Raw genomic sequence first — 17,574 nt, 5'->3', positions numbered from 1 at the left:
TCTTTCGCGTCCGCAGGCACGTTTCCTTCGCGAAATATGAGAGCTGGATTCGTAAGTGCATTTGTGAAGTGACGATGACTGTAATATGTGTGTGTGTGTGTGTGTGTGTGTGTGTGTAGTGTACTGTCATGTTCGTGTTGGTGCTGATGAGAGAAGGGAGTATTCAGAAGAGCACCAAGGAGGTTGCCGAGCTTAACCCATCCGAAGGACGGATAACTGTCAGCAGTGTTGCATACCTTCACTTCCTGAGAAACTGAGGAGAGGTTTGGAACTGAATCCACAACATTTGGCGCAAATACTGGTGATCAGGGACCGCACGCCACCACCCCTCCTCTCCCCTCTACTGTAAAGGCAATGTGGTAAACGTGAACAGCACGCGGTGTACCTGGACGGTCACCCAGCCAAGTACTGTCCACATCCGACTGTGCTTAACTTCGGTGATATAAAGGGAACCGGTGTACCCACCTAGGTACGGCCATTGACCTCGCCAACATGTCGAAGTACATGTGCCTTGTTACGAACGCGTAGGCACCACACGATTCAACGTAGTCGTTAAATGGTCAGGATCACGTCTTAGAGATTGTCTCTGTCTATTGCGTATTTACACAACAACATAAATTGTTGCGTTTTTTCGTTATAAGGATCCGTCAGTGCATTCCTCTAGCGGGCCACTCTGTTTTTCTCACGTGTTCAGGAATGATGATTTCTTGTCTCTGCCCGAAGCTATTTGTCAAAACTCAAATAACCAAATAGATTTAGAGAAGTTGTCGTTGACGCTGTATAACCGTTGTCTGATAAATTACAAGTGTAAAGTGCATCAGACAATTCATTTACACAGGGTAAGATGTACTTTGCTTTCGAGAGGTATCTCAAGCGTACACGAGAAAGGGAAAAACGGATTTAGCAAATGGGGAAATTAAAGAAACGTTTTAGAAACGAGAGTTTGCTATATTAATTTCAAGATATCAGTTGGTGAGCAAGTTCGAGCTAAGAAGGATGGAAGGAATATACAGAAGGACTACACAAAGGAAGCAATCTTGAAGACAATATTACGAACAGGTGAGGCGAAACAGATGAAAATGAATCACGGATTTGGATGAGTCTTGTTGTAGAGGGACTTGTCCTGAGTACCTGTCTAACGGCTTCTCATGTAACGGCCCCTTGTTTCCTAGAAATTCGATGTTGACGTTTTGTGCTTGTCGCCTATTCCATGTTACGACCAAGCGAGCTAAGTGGGGCGCAAACATTCAAGACTACCAGGCTGCTGCTACGGATTGAAATATTTCCCATGTATTTGTATTTCAATTTCGTCGCCCAGAACATCATTAACTAGTTCTTGTCATGCAAAATTATTCAAAAATATCTCACTCAAATGTATTCCACTTGACTAATCCTATGGTATTTACTTTCACAGACAGGTTAAACATTTTCACCAAAAATATTCATATGCTCCCGCCTAGCTCAAGAGTGATAGAGAAATCGCTTCGAGGGAAGAATCCATGAAATACATTGTTTAATTCTGCCTCAGTTTAGTGCATCTACTTTCATAGGAGTTATCAAATATGCGTGGTTTGCGTCGAAATTGATCGAAGAAAGAACAATCTTTTCCTCTCCAAGCAAACTGTGTCTTTCGCTATCACTTCTGAAAAATCCATGCACCTGCGAGGCAGTGGCTTAAATTAAATGTGCGTGTTACTCTACACGAAATTGTGTTTCGGGTGCTTCTACGACAAATATCATCCGGTATTCTGTTCTAGCACAGCAAGCGATGCAAGCTAAAACGAGTAAGGCCATTCTGTAACCCTATCTGCAACAAACGGAATGCGCATTTTAAGAATATTTGCATAATTATTAATTTATTAATGAGATTAATACCGCGAAAATGACTATTTTTGTATAACTTTGCGTGACATATACTATTTTATGGTATTCTGTAGGCTGAAAATGAAAAAAGTACACTGGATGGATCTGAAATCGTGTCGCGAGCATGGTAAGCCTTTACGCAAGCCGCTGCGCTAGGCTCGCTTGATAGAATCTTCACTCCAATAGCAGACACGCGCATGGAACTTCAACATCGATTTTTGTAGGAAATTATGGGTCGTCGCACGAAAGTCAGCTAGAAACGTACTCAGGGCAGATCCCTCTTCAGCACACCTAACAGTCATCAAAATCCGTGATCGGAAAATATCAGTATTGGTTCCGGAGATATGTAGAGACGCGCTTGGTTAACTAACCCTACGACTTGCCTTAGAAGGTAAACTAAAGAAAGGCCTACCTACGTTTATAGCATTTGCAGATCCTAAACTCCTTTCTCAAGCAGACATTCCAAGTATCGGCAAAGTTAGGCATCGTTATCGTCACTTACCCATGAAAACCGGAAGGATGTTAGCTGGAAACGGCTTTAATACAAATCACTGGCAGATCAGTGTTATTATGGGAACAACTTAAGATGCCACGCGTGTCGACCAAATTATCTGGCTGAACTGCCAGATGTGGTCGGTTGTTAAACGAATAAAAACCAGGACTGGAAGGTATGCCGATTCTTTGCACAAGTGGCCGAAAATAACTTCTCCAAGTTGTGCTTGAGCCACTGAAAAGCACACTGTTGGCCACGTAATCCAAGAATGTCCTAGGAGAGCTTTGGCTGGCGATTCGACAGAGTTCCTGGGGTGACTAAAGGATCAAAAAACTATATTCGTTTCTTGGATATTAGTTTGCAGTTAGAGACAATTGTAATATAATTTTTGTGAAGTAGCCATACCCTAAATAAAAATAAATTTGCATTTGCAGTTTACTGGAAGCTTTAATCAATGTTCACTGTAATACACTCATTGAAATTCTGACGGTAGCAGGGATAAAATACACAGAGCGATAAAATACAGAGAGCGAAAGATTATCTCCAACTTGTATAGAAAACCAACTGCAGTTATAAGTCGAAGGGCATGAAACGGGAGCAGCAGTTGAGAAGGGTGTGAGACAGAGCTGTAGCGTACCGTCGTTATTCAGTCTATACATTCAGCGAACAGTAAAAGGAAATCGAAGACAAATTTGGAAAGGGAGAGGAAATAATACTTTAATGTTTGGCAATGACATCGTAACTGTCGGAGACGGAGAAATACTTGGGAGATCAGCTGAACGAATTGTCAAATAGCTTGAAAATAAAATAAAACAATGATGACGCATTGTAGCCGATTGAACCCACATGATGCAAAGGGAATCATATAATCAAACGAGGCACTAAATTTAGTAGATGGGTAGTATCTGGACAGCAAAGTACACACTAAGACAAAAAAAGGCACACTATGAAGGAATTATCCGAATGGGACGGAAATCAGTAGATGTGATGTACATGTACTGACTACAATTTCAGAAAAATTTAATTAATTATTCAAGAGGGAGAACTTCACAACTTGAGCAACTCAGTAACGCGCTAGTCCACCTCTGGTACTTATGCATTGATCGACATAGTTGTTTGATGGCCTCCTGAGAAATATCGCTCCAAATTTTGTTAGATACTCAAAATACCGAGATGGCTGGAGGGCCGTGCCCATAATGCACCAACTGTTCGCCACTGGGAAGAGATCCGGCGACCTTGCTGACCAAGGCAGGATTTGGCAAGCACGAAGACAAGCAGTAGAAACTCCTCTGGGCAAGAAGGTCGCTGGATCTCTCCTCAAGTGAGAGCGTTTGGGGCATTATGGACAGAGGCCTCCAACCATCTTGGAATTTTGAAGATCTAACGCCTCAATTGGACACAATTTGGGGCGATATCCCTCAGGACGACACCCAACAACTCTCAATCAATGCCAAGTCTAACAACTTCTAGAGTAAGGGCCAGAGACGGACCAAAGTGTTATTGGCTTGCTCATATTATGAAGCTCTTTCTCTTGAACTATTCACTCATTGTTTCTGAAATTCTAATCACATGTTTGTCTGTTCAAGTAAATCACATCTACCGCTTTCCGTCCTATGCGGATAATTCCTACGTAATGTGTCTTTTCTTTTTTCCATGTTTTTCTCCTTCCAGTGTAGTTGACGATGGCTGAAGCAGGGAGGGTATTAAATGAAGATTCGTATTAACAACAGAAGCGTTTATGGAAAAGAGAAATTTGTTAACATCGAATACAAACATAAGTTAGTGGAAGTCTTTTCTGAAGGTATTTGTCTAAAATGTAGCCTTCTACAGAGTTCCAACAAGAAGAGAATAGAAGCTCTGTATGTACAGAGGAATGCTGCGGATTAGATGCGTAGATCGGATAACTTATGAGAAAATACTAAATGGAACTAGGGAAAAAATAAATGTACGGCACATCTTGGCTAAAATAAGAGATAAAATGATAAGACATATTTTGACGCATTAGGGACTAGTTAATTCAGTGATGGGGGATGTGTAAGTGACTGAAATTGTAGAGGGAGGCCAAGATGTAAGCAGGTTGAAGTGGATGTAAACTGCTGTAGTAATACAGAGATTAACAGGGTTCCGCAGGACAGAGCAGCATGGAGAAGCGCATGACACCACTCTATTGACTGAAGATCACACAAACAGAATAAGCAACACCAATAATAGCTGCTTACAGTTATACCACATGGAGGTAAGCGTTGAAAAGCATCTGAGAAAGTTGGAAATAAATAAGTCACCAGTTCAGGTTGGAGTCCCAGTTCAGTTTTACAGAGAATACTCTTGGGCTTGGCTTCATACTTAGCTTGCATTTGTGTTGTGGAAAGAGTCTAGAAAAACGCAGCTGACTACTTTACATAGGAAATAAGTAAAAGAAAGCATCCGCAAAATTACAGACCAATATCCTCAATGTCAGTATGTTGCGGAATTCCTAACCAAATTCTGAGTTCGAATACAGATAAATATCACTGAGAAAGAAAAGTTTCTATTCGCAAATCAGTACGGATTTAGAAAGCAACACTCGTGCGAAATTCAGCTTACCCTTTTACGCACGATATCTTTTGAACTACGGATGAAGGAAAACAAGCGAGTCCATAATCCCAGATTTCTCGAAAGCGTTTCTCACAACGCCACATTGCAGACGAAGGTCTAAGAATACGGAAAGTTCGCAAATATTTGAGTAGCTTGAAATCTTTAATAAACAGAACTTATTACGTTGCTGTAAATGGCCAGCGTTCATCAGAGAGAAAGGAGTTTTCAGGAGTGCTCCGGGGAAGTGTGATGGGATCGCTCTTGTTCTCGATATATGTCGGATAGGGTGAGCAGCAATCTGCATTGTTTCCTTATGACGCAGCGGTGTACGGGAAAGTGTGGTCTTTTAGAGACTTCAGGAAAATACAGGACGGCTTGGACAGAATTTCTAATTGGTGTGATAAATGCTGCTTGCTATAAATATGGAAATACATAAATTAATGCAGAGGAGTGGGAAAAGCAATATTATAATGTTCGAATACAGTATCAGTTGAGTGCTGCTTCACACAGGTCCGTCGATGAAATGCCTACATGTAACGTTGAAAAGTAAAATGAAATGGAACGAGCAAGTAATGTCGATTGTAGGAAGACGAGTAGTCGACTCGGTATACTGAAAGAATTTTAGGGAAGTGTAAGTCATCCATTCCTGAGTACAGCTCGAGTGTTAGGGATGCAAGATCAGAATGAAGGGGAATTTTTTTCGATCTTGTAGCTACAAACTGGCCTGACCTCGTCGACGGTGTGAGTACAGAGACAGCGAAACCATGTCGTCATCGTAGCAAAAATGGTTACTGGAGTTAATAAATCAGTCAAGAATGCTTGGAGAGTATTTTTTCTAGAAAGAACAGAGAAGCGGTTGCTAGCATCACACTTACTGTTAGACAATGAATGGGGACCATGTAGTTTCAGTATAGTGGAAGTATGTGCAAAGTGCAGACGGAGTCTAAATCGTGCTCTGGAAAATTATGTGCTGATTAAGTGGATTAATTACGGAAAAAATCAACCATTGCTTAATAACAAAGTTCAGAAAATACCGAGGAAGCAAAGACAGCTGCACTGTCACTTCAAAATAAAGAACGCAAATGACGACAGCCCACAGTTACTAGAGATTCGGGTGTCCGTAAAACGATCGAAGCGCTAAGCATACAAAAACACCATCGTCATTTCTTAGCAAAGGATCTAGCCGAGAACACGAGAAAATTACCCTACGTAAAATCGCTAAGCGGTTCAAAAGCTTCTATCAAATGGTTCGAATGGCTCTGAGCACTATGGGACTTAACTTCTGAGGTCATCAGCCTCTAGAACTTAGAACTACTTAAACCTGACTAACCTAAGGACATCACACACATCCATGCCCGAGGCAGGATTCGAACCTGCGACCGCAGTGGTCGCGCGGTTCCAGACTGTAGCTCTTAGAACCGCTCGGCCACTCCGGCTGGCGAAGGCCTCTATCCATTCACTCTTTGTCAAATACTGTGTGGCAATAAAAGATAACAAAGGGAAAGATGAAGTTTTCAATTTCGCATTTAAGTAACCTTCCACGCAGAAGAATCGTACAATCACACCATCCTCTGACCATCTCAAAGGTTCCCTTTTGGATGACGTATTAATAGCCATCTCTGGCGCAGAGAAGCAACTGAATGCAAACAAATACGCCACCAGGTCCAGACAGATTCCCAATTCAGTTTACAAAGAGCATTCGACGGCTTTGGCTCCTTACTTAGACTGCATTTATCGCGAATATATCTCCCAGCGCAAAGTGGCAAACGACCGGAAAAAGGCGCAGGTGACACCTGTATGGTATAAGAAAGGTAAGAGAAAGGGTCCGAAAAATTACAAACCAATATCCTTAATATCGATTTGCCGATGAATCCTTGAACATATTCTCAGTTCGAACATAATAAAGTTTTCTGAGCCGAAAAAGCTTCTGTCCACGAATCACCACGGTTTTAGAAGTATCGCTTGTGGGAAACTCAGTTTGCTTTTTTCTCACACGATATCCTGTGAACTAAGGATGGAGGGCAACACGAAGATTTCCGAAATCGAAGGTACGAACATACGGAAGAGGTTCCCAGATATGTGAGTGGCTCGAGGATATGAGCGCTGTTATTGTCTACTCAAGGTGAACGACCTAAAACTTTCACTGCAAATATTGCTGACACGGAAAGTGCTATTCATGGGCGGTTTTCACAGAATTGTTTGGGGGCTCCTACTGTTAGCCAATCAACAGATCCAACAATACTTAGAAAGTGTATTTTTTGTGAAAACATACACATTTTAAAATGAAACAATGCCTATTGACAACAACAAACTAGAAGTAGGATAATGTAGAATGTCAGTGATGTTTGTTGCACGATTATAGTGCTAGTCGTTTACGAGATATCGTACTTAAAAGAGTGCCCAAATTGACACTTGTTTGTGCCATATATCATATAGCTAGAAGGAACAATGGTCGAAAAACAGTGAAAAGTTGTAAAAACTACTGCACTATATTCAGAAAAGTTATTAAAAAGTTCAGAAGTATGTGTATTACGTCTCACATTAGCACCTCTAATAATAAAATTAAAACAATTTGGAATAGTGTCAAAAGGGAAACAGGGCAACCAAGAGCTGAGGAAGACTGTATTTCTATCAAACTCAGTGTAAAGTTTGTTAACAAAAAGTCAGAAATAGAAAATATTTTTACTAACCATTTTTAAGTGTTGTAAAGAAAGTAGGATAAAGCTATTCATTACAAAATGCAAAGCAATATATGGAAGAGGCAATACCTACGCAATTTGATAAAACTGAAATTCAACCGACCTCTTGCACTGAAATTAGGAAAATAATAAATGCGGTCAAACGTAAAAGCTCACATGGAACTGATGGCATCTTCAACAGAGTACTAAAAGCTTGGTCCCAACAGACAAGTAGGATCCTCAGCCACGTATGTAGTAGCTCACTGAAATGGGGCCCACCCAAGATCACCTCGGCAAACATTTATCGAAGGAACTCAGGATATTCACAGTACCTTAACAATACATATATTTGCTTATGAAATTTGTTATTAATAACCCATCTCAGTTCAATAATAATAGCGAAGTGCATAGCTACAACACTGCAAGAAAGGATGATCTTTACTATTTTGGGTTAAATCTGACTTTGGCACAAAAGGGGGTCAATTATACTGCCACAAAAATCTTTGGTTATTTTCTAAGTAGCATTGAAAGTCTGACAGATAGCCAACCAACATTTAAAAGAATTAAAACAATTACAAGAATTTCTGAATGACAACTCCTTCCACTCAATAGCTGAATTTTTAGATATAACGTAGTAACTGTAAAAAAATATGAAATTAAAAAATAAAATAAAGTGTACTGTGTAAAGAAAACTTATGTAAAATGACATGTTCGACATCATTATGAAATGTCATATTCATGATCTAAGGAACAAGTGTTAACGGAATGTAATTCAACCTACGTAGTTGCAAAGAACGATGTTGTTATGTTTGCTAACAGTGTGCTTGTGTGTTCCTTGAGTACATTGCGATGCCAGTCAGTTAATGTGTGACAGTCCAAGCAGTAAGTTGTTAGTGAACGATGGAATTTGCAAATACAGAAAAAGTCGACATGCTCATGGTGTATGGTGAGTGCAAGAAGAACGCACCTCGTTCTAGTACGATGTGTACGGCAAAATATCCCAATAGACATCAAACATGTCGGCAATTATTTTGTAACACCTAGACAACGTAACAGAAGGAAACAAATGGCGACAAAACAAGGAAGAATTTATGTTCTTGCTGCTGCTGTTGTTGCAGTTTATCCGCACGTTAGCTACCGCGCAATTGAACGAGGAAGTGCCATGAGTCAGGCAAGTGTCCTACGCATTCTTCATCGGCATGGATTCCACCGCTATCACATCTCTCTCCCTCAAGTGCTGCATGGAAACCATTATGATAATCGTGTTAACTTCTTCACATGGTCATTACAACGGAATACTCCAGATGTGTCATGTATCTTGTTTAGTGATGAAGCCAGGCCAGGCCAGGTAAACAGCCGAAACAGGCACTATTAATCTGTTGACAATCCCCGTTGTATTCCTCAGGTGGGATGTCAGCGTGTGTTGCGGGAGAGTGAACCACCACCCCCGAGACCCGTTTTTCACAGACGGAATATTGAACGCGCACAAGTATCGGAGCCTGCTAATATACCATTTTCCATGGATACTAGAAAACGTTCCTCTGCAGACTAGGAAGAACTTGTGCTACCAACATGATAGCTATCCAGCCCATAGTGCACGAAGCACTACACCATATAGTCACGAACTGTTTCCAAATCGTTGGATTGGATGCAGCGGATCTGCACCTTGGCCAACCCGTTCCCCAGGTTTGATGCCTGTAGACTTTTTTTCTGTGAGGAAAGCTGAAAGACGCTGTCTACAATGACATACCAACTGCACCCGATGATATACAACGATGGAGCCTTTTCGAACACCGCTGACATGCTAGCATGTGTGCAGTAGTCGTTCCATACTAGAATGGAAACGTGTATTGCTGCTGCCGGTAGACATTTTGAACTTAACCTATGATGGTCAACTGTCTCGTTACTGATCAGAATCCATGTAACTATTGTGTGCTCTTGCGTTGTTCTTTAGTATATGCGATCACAGGTATTGTACAAGTGTCGATGTGGAAATTTTTTTAAATACGATATCTCGTAAATGACTCGCACTAGACTCCTGCAACAAACACCACGGACATTCTAATTTATCCTATTTTTAGTTGTTACTATCGTAAATTGCATGTTTTCAGAAAAAATACTCTTCCTAAGTATTACTGTAATCTGTTGACTTGGTAACAGTATGAGCCCCTGACTAGCAACCCATTTTTTGAAAACCGCACAGCAATAGTAATTACCATTTCCGCAAGTTTTAGGTTATTCACCCGGTATGCATAAATGATCTGACGGACATGCTGAGCAGCAATCTGGGGCTGTTTGCTGATGGTGCTGTAGTCAATGGGAGGATATCGTCATTGTTAGACTGTAGGTAGATACAAGGCGACTTAGACAAAAATTCTACTTGGTGTGATGAAAGGCAGCTGGCTGTAAATGTAGTAATATATAAGGTAATGGAAAACACTTCCATAATGTTCTAATACAGCATTATTTGTTTACTACTTGACACAGAAAGGTCGATTAAATAACTAGGCATACTGTTGCACAGCGATATAAATGGAACGAGCATGGAAGGATTGCAGTGGGGCAGGCGAACGGTCGACTTCGTTTTATTGGGACAGGTTTAGAAAAATGTTGTTCATCTGCAAAGGACACCGGTTATAGAACACTAGTGCGACCCATTTGTAAATACTGCTCGAGCGTTTGGGATCCCCACCAGGTCGGATTAAAGGGAAGACATCGATGCAATTCAGAGTCGTGATGCCATACTTGTTACCGGTTAAGTTCGGTCAACACGCGAGTACTTTAATTTCGAATGGGAGTCCCTGAAGGGAAGACGAAGTTCTTTTCGCGAAACTCTATTGATATAGAATAAATAACCGGCATTTGCTACAGACTGCAGAATGATTGTACTGCGACTACCGTGCTTCACACGTAACAACCATGAAAGCAATATAAGAGAAATCAGGGCTCATACGGAAGCATATAAACAGTCGTATTTCGCCAGCTCCATTTTCGAGTGGGACGGAAAGTGAATGACTAGCAATGGTACATAATGCCCTCCGCCATACACCGTGTGGTTGCTTGCGTAGTATGTAGATACAGAAGGACCTCCTGCGCTATGTGTCATTTCCTGGATACAAGCGAAATGTGCATTTTCGATAAATACTTTGCCAATCATTATTTTAATTCGTCATTTTTTTATGCGCTGGAAAAGAAGGGAACATTCACTTTAGTAGGGTGCCCACACACACCACACAAAACTTGACAGAATTCCTATACACTGTTGCCCCTACAAACTAGTGGATAGTCGGCCGGAGTGGCCGAGTGGTTCTAGACGCTACAGTCTGGAACCGCGCGACCGCTCCGGTCGCATGTTCGAATCCTGCCTCGGTCATGGATGTGTGTGATGTCCTTAGGTTAGTTAGGTTTAAGTAGTTCTAAGTTCTAGGGGACTGATGACCTCAGAAGTTAAGTCCCATAGTGCTCAGAGCCATTTGAACTATTTTGAACTAGTGAATAGTCGGCAATATAATCTATTGATGGTTTTCAGCAGCTGTACAGTACACAATTTTATCCGTGGTTGTAGAACAACTAGAATAATTGTGAGGTGTACACAGTTCTTTTCACTGAGGAAAACTCGCGCGAGACCTAGTTGCATTAGGGGAACCACTAGACACCAGACTGGGCATGGTCTGTTAGAAATCGTTGTTACTATTGATATCCAAGTCATTCAGGTTGTGTACTTTGGCGGGAAATAACCCGAAACTCTAGCAGTAATAACGAAAACCAAACATTTACGTGCTGCTGCACACCATTCATATTTTACGCCTCAATATGGAGATGTTCATAAAGACGTCCAATAACTACAGACCATACTAGTTAGCATGATTATGACGTCAGACGAATCCTTAATCAGCATTTGGCAGGTCACACGCTCTATACTGATCACAATAGGTAAAATTTTCTCATCAATGTAAATTGACTGAGTTACAACCCGATAAACGTAGTAACATGTAACTAAGTTTGCACTACACACGGCTATTGTCGTTGTTGTGGTCTTCTGTCCGACTTGTGTGGTGCACCTCTCCATGCTATTTAATCCTGTGCAAGCCTCTTCATCTCCAAAAAATTATTGCAGCCTATAACCTTTCGATCTCTTGATCTCCCTCTCCAATTTTTTACCCTCACACATCCCTCCAGTATTAAACTGGTGATCCCTTGATGCCTCAGAACATGCCCTACCCACCAATACCTTCTTTTAGTCAAGTTGTGCCACAAATTTCTTTTCTTTCTAATTCTATTCAGTAACTTCTCAGTAGCTACATGATCTACCAATCTAATCTTCAGCATTCTCCTGCAGCACCACATTTCAAAAGCTTCTATTCTCTCCTTGTCTAAGCTATTTATCGTCCATGTTTCACTTCCATACATGGCTACACTCAAGAGAAGTGTCTTCACAAAAGAGTTCCTAACACTTAAATCTATACTCCATGTTAAAAAATTTCTCTTCTTCAGAAACGCTTTTCTTGGAATTGCCTGTCTACATTTTATATCCTATCCACTTCACCATCATAATATTTTACTGTCCAGATACTAAAACTCATAAACTACTTTTAATCCCTCGTTTCCTAATCTAGTTCCCTCAGCATAACATGATTTAATTCGACTGCATTCCCTTATCCTTGTTTGCTTTTGCTGATATTCATTTTATATCCTGCTTTCAAGACAATGTCCATTCCGTACAACTGACAACTGCCCTACCAAGTCCTTTGCTGCCTTTGACAGACTTACAATGTCATGAGCAAACCTGAGTGTTCTTATCTCTTCTCCCTGAGCTATATATATATATATATATATATATATATATATATATATATATATATATATATAAAACCATGAAAATTCCTGACGACTGGAAAACTGCCCTGATACACCCACTACACAAAAAAGGTGACAAGACTAACCCGAACAACTACAGAGGAATATCCCTACTACCGGTCACATACAAGATCCTCTCTAAAGCTTTACTGAACAGACTAGAATGCCAAACCGACCACTTGATTGGGGAATACCAAGCAGGCTTCCGTAAAGGGCGGTCTTGTGCGGAACAAATTTGGAACCTGAAAATGATTTTACAACACAAACAGAACCTGATCATTACCTTTGTTGACTTCAAAAAGGCGTACGACTCTATCGACCGGAAAACTCTCTTCAAAATTCTAGCAGAATACAAAGTAGACAACAAAACACGAGCTATCATAGAGCAAACTTTAACCAACACGACCTCCAAAGTAAAGTTCTGTGGGGAACTATCAGAGCCCTTCGAAATTCGCACAGGTGTCCGACAAGGCGATGGCCTCTCACCTCTCCTTTTCAATCTGGTGTTAGATAAGGTCATAAAAGAATGGGAAACATCACAACAGGGGATAACCTTAGGAAACCTACAGATTAAATGCCTGGCTTTTGCAGATGATTTGGCGATTGTCACGAAAGGTATAAAGGAAACAAAAGACGCTATTGAAAAACTGCACGAAATCGCTTCCAAAACTGGACTACAGATCTCTTACGAAAAGACACAGTTTATGAGCACAAAGAAACTCTCATCTCTGAACACAATGTATGGCACGATTTACAAAACAGCAAACTTCAAATACCTCGGTGAAACACTACAAATGAGTGGACATAACAGAGACTCAAATGAAGAAAGAAAGACTAAACTAGACAAGGCATACAAAGTAATGTGGAACCATTACAACAAGAAGTCTATCTCACAAAAAGCCAAATTACGCCATTACGACACGGTGGTGCTCCCCGAGGCACTATATGCAGCAGAGACCACACTAATCCGAGGGCATACACGTATCAGACAATTAGAAAAAGTAGAAAGGAAAATACTTAGGAAAATATTTGGCGCAACTAACAACAATGGAATATGGATCAAGAAACCTACAGAGGAACTGTACAAACATACGGAGACAATCACAGAAAAGATTAGAAAACGCAGACTACAATTCTATGGACACCAATACAGAATGCCATCACACAGGCTGACCAAACAGATCTTTGACTGGGTAACCACTAGAAACAACAAATGGGTGGCAGAGGTAGAAAACGACCTGAACCAGCTCAACATAACAGCAGACACAATAAACGACAGAATAAAGTTCAGAAACATCATTAAGAAAAGTAAACTACATGAGATACAATGCGACAAACGAACAGGCATAAAATGGACCGAAGAACGAAAGCAAGATCACAGCCAGAAGATGAAAGAAATATGGGCAACCAAAAAGGCAATCAAGATGAAGCCGAAGACACGAAGCCGACAAGAAGCATGGACAGAGGACCGTAAACAGAAACACAGCGAGCGAATGAGGGAAGTTTGGGCAGCAAGGAAGGCAGCAAAAGGAACTGGCCATGTAGTTTAGTCCAAATGCGCTCTTTAAGGGCAAAACACCAATAATATATATATATATATATATATATATATATATATATATATATATATATATATATATACTCCTTACTCACCGTTTAGCGTGAATAACATCTGAACGTGGTTTATGAGGCCAGAAAAAGTCAAGCCATTAAGTACACGCAATCAACAAAGTAACGTAAGAATCCGCTTAATTTTACAAGGAATTCCTCAACAGAACAGGAGTGACCCATGAGGTCTTCAGTTTCCATTTGAAAGCTCGTGGATTACTGCTAAGATCATTGAATTCATGTGGTACCTTATTGAAAATGGATGCAGCGGTATACTGCACACCTTTCTGCACGAGAGTTACTGAAGTCCGATCAAAATGCAGATCGGATTTCTGCAGAATATTAAATGAGTGAAAGCTGCTTATTTTTGGGAATAAGCTAATATTGTTAACAGGAAATTACAGTACAGAATATATATATATTGAGAGGCCAGTGTCAAAAAAATAAATAAATAAAATAAAATAAAATAAAAACATAAAAAAACAGACTAGTAAACAGGGATCACAAGAGGTTCGCGAACGTCCACCACTTAATTCCCGAACCGTCAGTTTCTGAGACAAAAATATCCTTTTAAAATGGGAAGAGTTACCCCAAAATATAATACCATAGACATAAGCGAATGAAAATAAGCAAAGTAGACGATCACTTACTTCAGATACCGTTCGAATAGTAAAGAAATGCAGCATGAAGTCTTAGAACGAGATCATGAACGTGGGCATTCGACGACAGTTTACTATCTATCTGGACACCTATATATCTAAGCTGTCCAGCTTCACTAATCACATGCCCATTCTCGGTTTTGTTGAATTGTGTTATAAACTGTAAAAACTGAGACTTACTGTGATTTAGCGTTAGTTTATTTTCTACAAGCCAAGAACTTGGATCACGAACTGCACTATTTGAAACCGAGCCAATGTAGCACACAATATGCTTTACTACCAAGCTAGTGTCATCAGCAGAAAAAGATATTTTAGTGCTACCCACAATACTAGAGGGCATATCACATATTAATATATGTTTCGCTTCACCTCGGTTCCGACAGTTCCGGAACCTGTACAGAAAATTGGAATAGAGATCAACATAAACATCATTTTCGCCCTTTTTATTGCCCATGAAAACCACAAATTGCATGTTGTACCACCATATAGCGAGACCTTCTGAGGTGGAGGTCCAGATTGCTGTACACACCGGTACCTCTGACACCCAGTAGCACGTCCTCTTGCACTGATGCATGCCTGTATTCGTCGTGGCATACTATCCACAAGTACATTAACGCACTGTTGGTTCAGATTGTTCCACTCCTCAACGGCGATTCAGCGTAGATCCCTGAAGTGGTTGGTGAGTCACGTCGTAGATAAACTGCCCTTTTCAAATGGTTCAAATGGCTCTGAGCACTATGGGACTCAACATATGAGGTCATCAATCCCCTAGAACTTAGAACTACTTAAACCTAACTAACCTAAGGACATCACACACATCTATGCCAGAGGCAGGATTCGAACCTGCGACTGTAGCGGTCGCGCGGATCCAGACTGAAGCGCCTTGAGCCGCTCGGCCACACCGGCCGGCAAACTGCCCTTTTCAATCTATCCCAGGCATGTTCGATAGGGTTCATGTCTGGAGAACATGCTGGCCACTCTATGTCGTTATCCTGAAAGAAGTCATTCGTAAGATGTGCACGATGGGGGCGCAAATTGTCGTCCATGAAGACGAATGCCTCGACAATATGATGCCGATATGGTTGCACTATCGGTCAGAGGATGGTATTCACAGCAGTGCCGGCGCCTTCCTTGACTGCCAGCGGCGTACGTTGGCCCCACATAACGCCACCCCAAAACAGCAGGGACCTTGCTGCACTCACTGGACAGTGTGTCTAAGGCATTCAGCCTGACCGGGTTACCTGTAGTTGAAGGCATATGCGACACTCATCTGTGAAGAAAATGGGCAATCCTGAACGGTCCATCCAGCATGTTGTTGGACCCTCTGTACCGCGCTGCATGGTGTCGTGGTTGAAAAGATGCAACTCGCCATGGACGTCAGGAGTGAAGCTGCGCATCATGCAGCCTAAGGCACACAGTTTGAGCCGTAACATAACGTCCTGTGGCTGCGCGAAAAGCATTATTCAACACGGTGGCGTCGCTGTTAGGAGTCCTCTGAGCCATAATGAGCAGCCATCCACTGCAATAGTAGCCCTTGGGAGGGCTGAACGAGGCATGTCATCGACAGTTCCTGTCTCACTCCATGTTCGAACAACATCGCTTTGGTTCACTCTGAGACGCCTGCACACTTCACTTGTTTAGAGCCCTTCTTGGCACAAAGTAACAAGGCGAACCGCGGTATTGACTGCCTAGTCATGGTTAAATTACAGACAATGCGAGCCATGTACCTCCTTGTGGAATGACTGGAACTGATCGGTTGTCGGACCCCCTCCGTCTTATAGGTGTTGCTCAAGCATTGTTGTTTACATCTTTGAGCGGGTTTAGTGACATCTCTGAACAGTCAACGTCTATCTTCAGGAGTTCAGGGAAATGGGATGACGCAATTTTTTTTGGTGTGTATATAAATAAGGAACAGGAGTAGCCTCAACACTGATCCCTGGGTCAGCCCCCTTTGACCATACCCCATTCAGGCCCCACATCATCCTTCTCAACAATGTGAATAACGATCTTTTGCTATCTGTCGTTAAAGTAAGAGGTGAACCAATTGTGAGCTACTCCCCGTATTCCGCAATGGTCCAACTTCTGAAGCAATATTTCGTTATTATCACAGTCAAACGCTGTAGCTAAATCAAAATATATGCCCAGCGTTCTAAACCTTTCGTTTAACCCGTGTCCGCAGCTCGTGGTCGTGCGGTAGCGTTCTCGCTTCACGCGCTCGGGTTCCCGGGTTCGATTCCCGGCGGGGTCAGGGATTTTCTCTGCCTCGTGATGACTGGGTGTTGTGTGCTGTCCTTAGGTTACTTAGGTTTAAGTAGTTCTAAGTTATAGGGGACTGATGACAATGGATGTTAAGTCCCATAGTGCTCAGAGCCATTTGAACCATTTTGTTTAACCCGTCCAGTACCTCGCATAGAAAAGAGTATGTAAAATTTTTAGTTTTTATACGACTTCCAAAGCCGAACTGTACATTTGATAGCAAATTATGTGATATAAAATGATCAATTTTGCTTACAGCCTTTTCAGTAAATTTAACGAACACTGATGGCTAAAATTGTCTAAATTATCCCTTTATCCGTTCTTATATAGAGGCTTTACTACTGACTACTACTTTACTACTGACTACTTCAATCGTTCAGGAAACTGGCCATTTCTAAATGAAAAATTACAAATATGGCGAAGTACAGGGCGAACATGTGCAGCACAGTACTTTAGTATTCTGCTAGGCACTCCATCATATCCATGAGATTTCTTGGTCTTCAGTGATTTAATCATTGACTCAGTCTCCTCCTTCTCTGTATCTCAGAGTAGTATTTTGGGCATCAATCTCGGAAAGACAAGTGTG

General features: G+C 41.4%; 1 protein-coding gene across 1 annotated transcript in view; it reads right to left on the bottom strand.

Annotated features, from left to right (window-relative positions):
- LOC126154933 (ankyrin-1-like) overlaps window positions 1-17,574 on the bottom strand; it is a 191,158-nt gene that overhangs the window by 72,166 nt on the left and 101,418 nt on the right. The window lies entirely within an intron of this gene.

This window comes from Schistocerca cancellata, chromosome 2 (genome assembly GCF_023864275.1).
Source record: "Schistocerca cancellata isolate TAMUIC-IGC-003103 chromosome 2, iqSchCanc2.1, whole genome shotgun sequence".
NCBI lineage: Eukaryota > Metazoa > Arthropoda > Insecta > Orthoptera > Acrididae > Schistocerca > Schistocerca cancellata.
The sequence above is the reverse complement of the archived record's forward strand: the minus strand, read 5'-3'. Positions and strand labels throughout refer to the sequence as shown.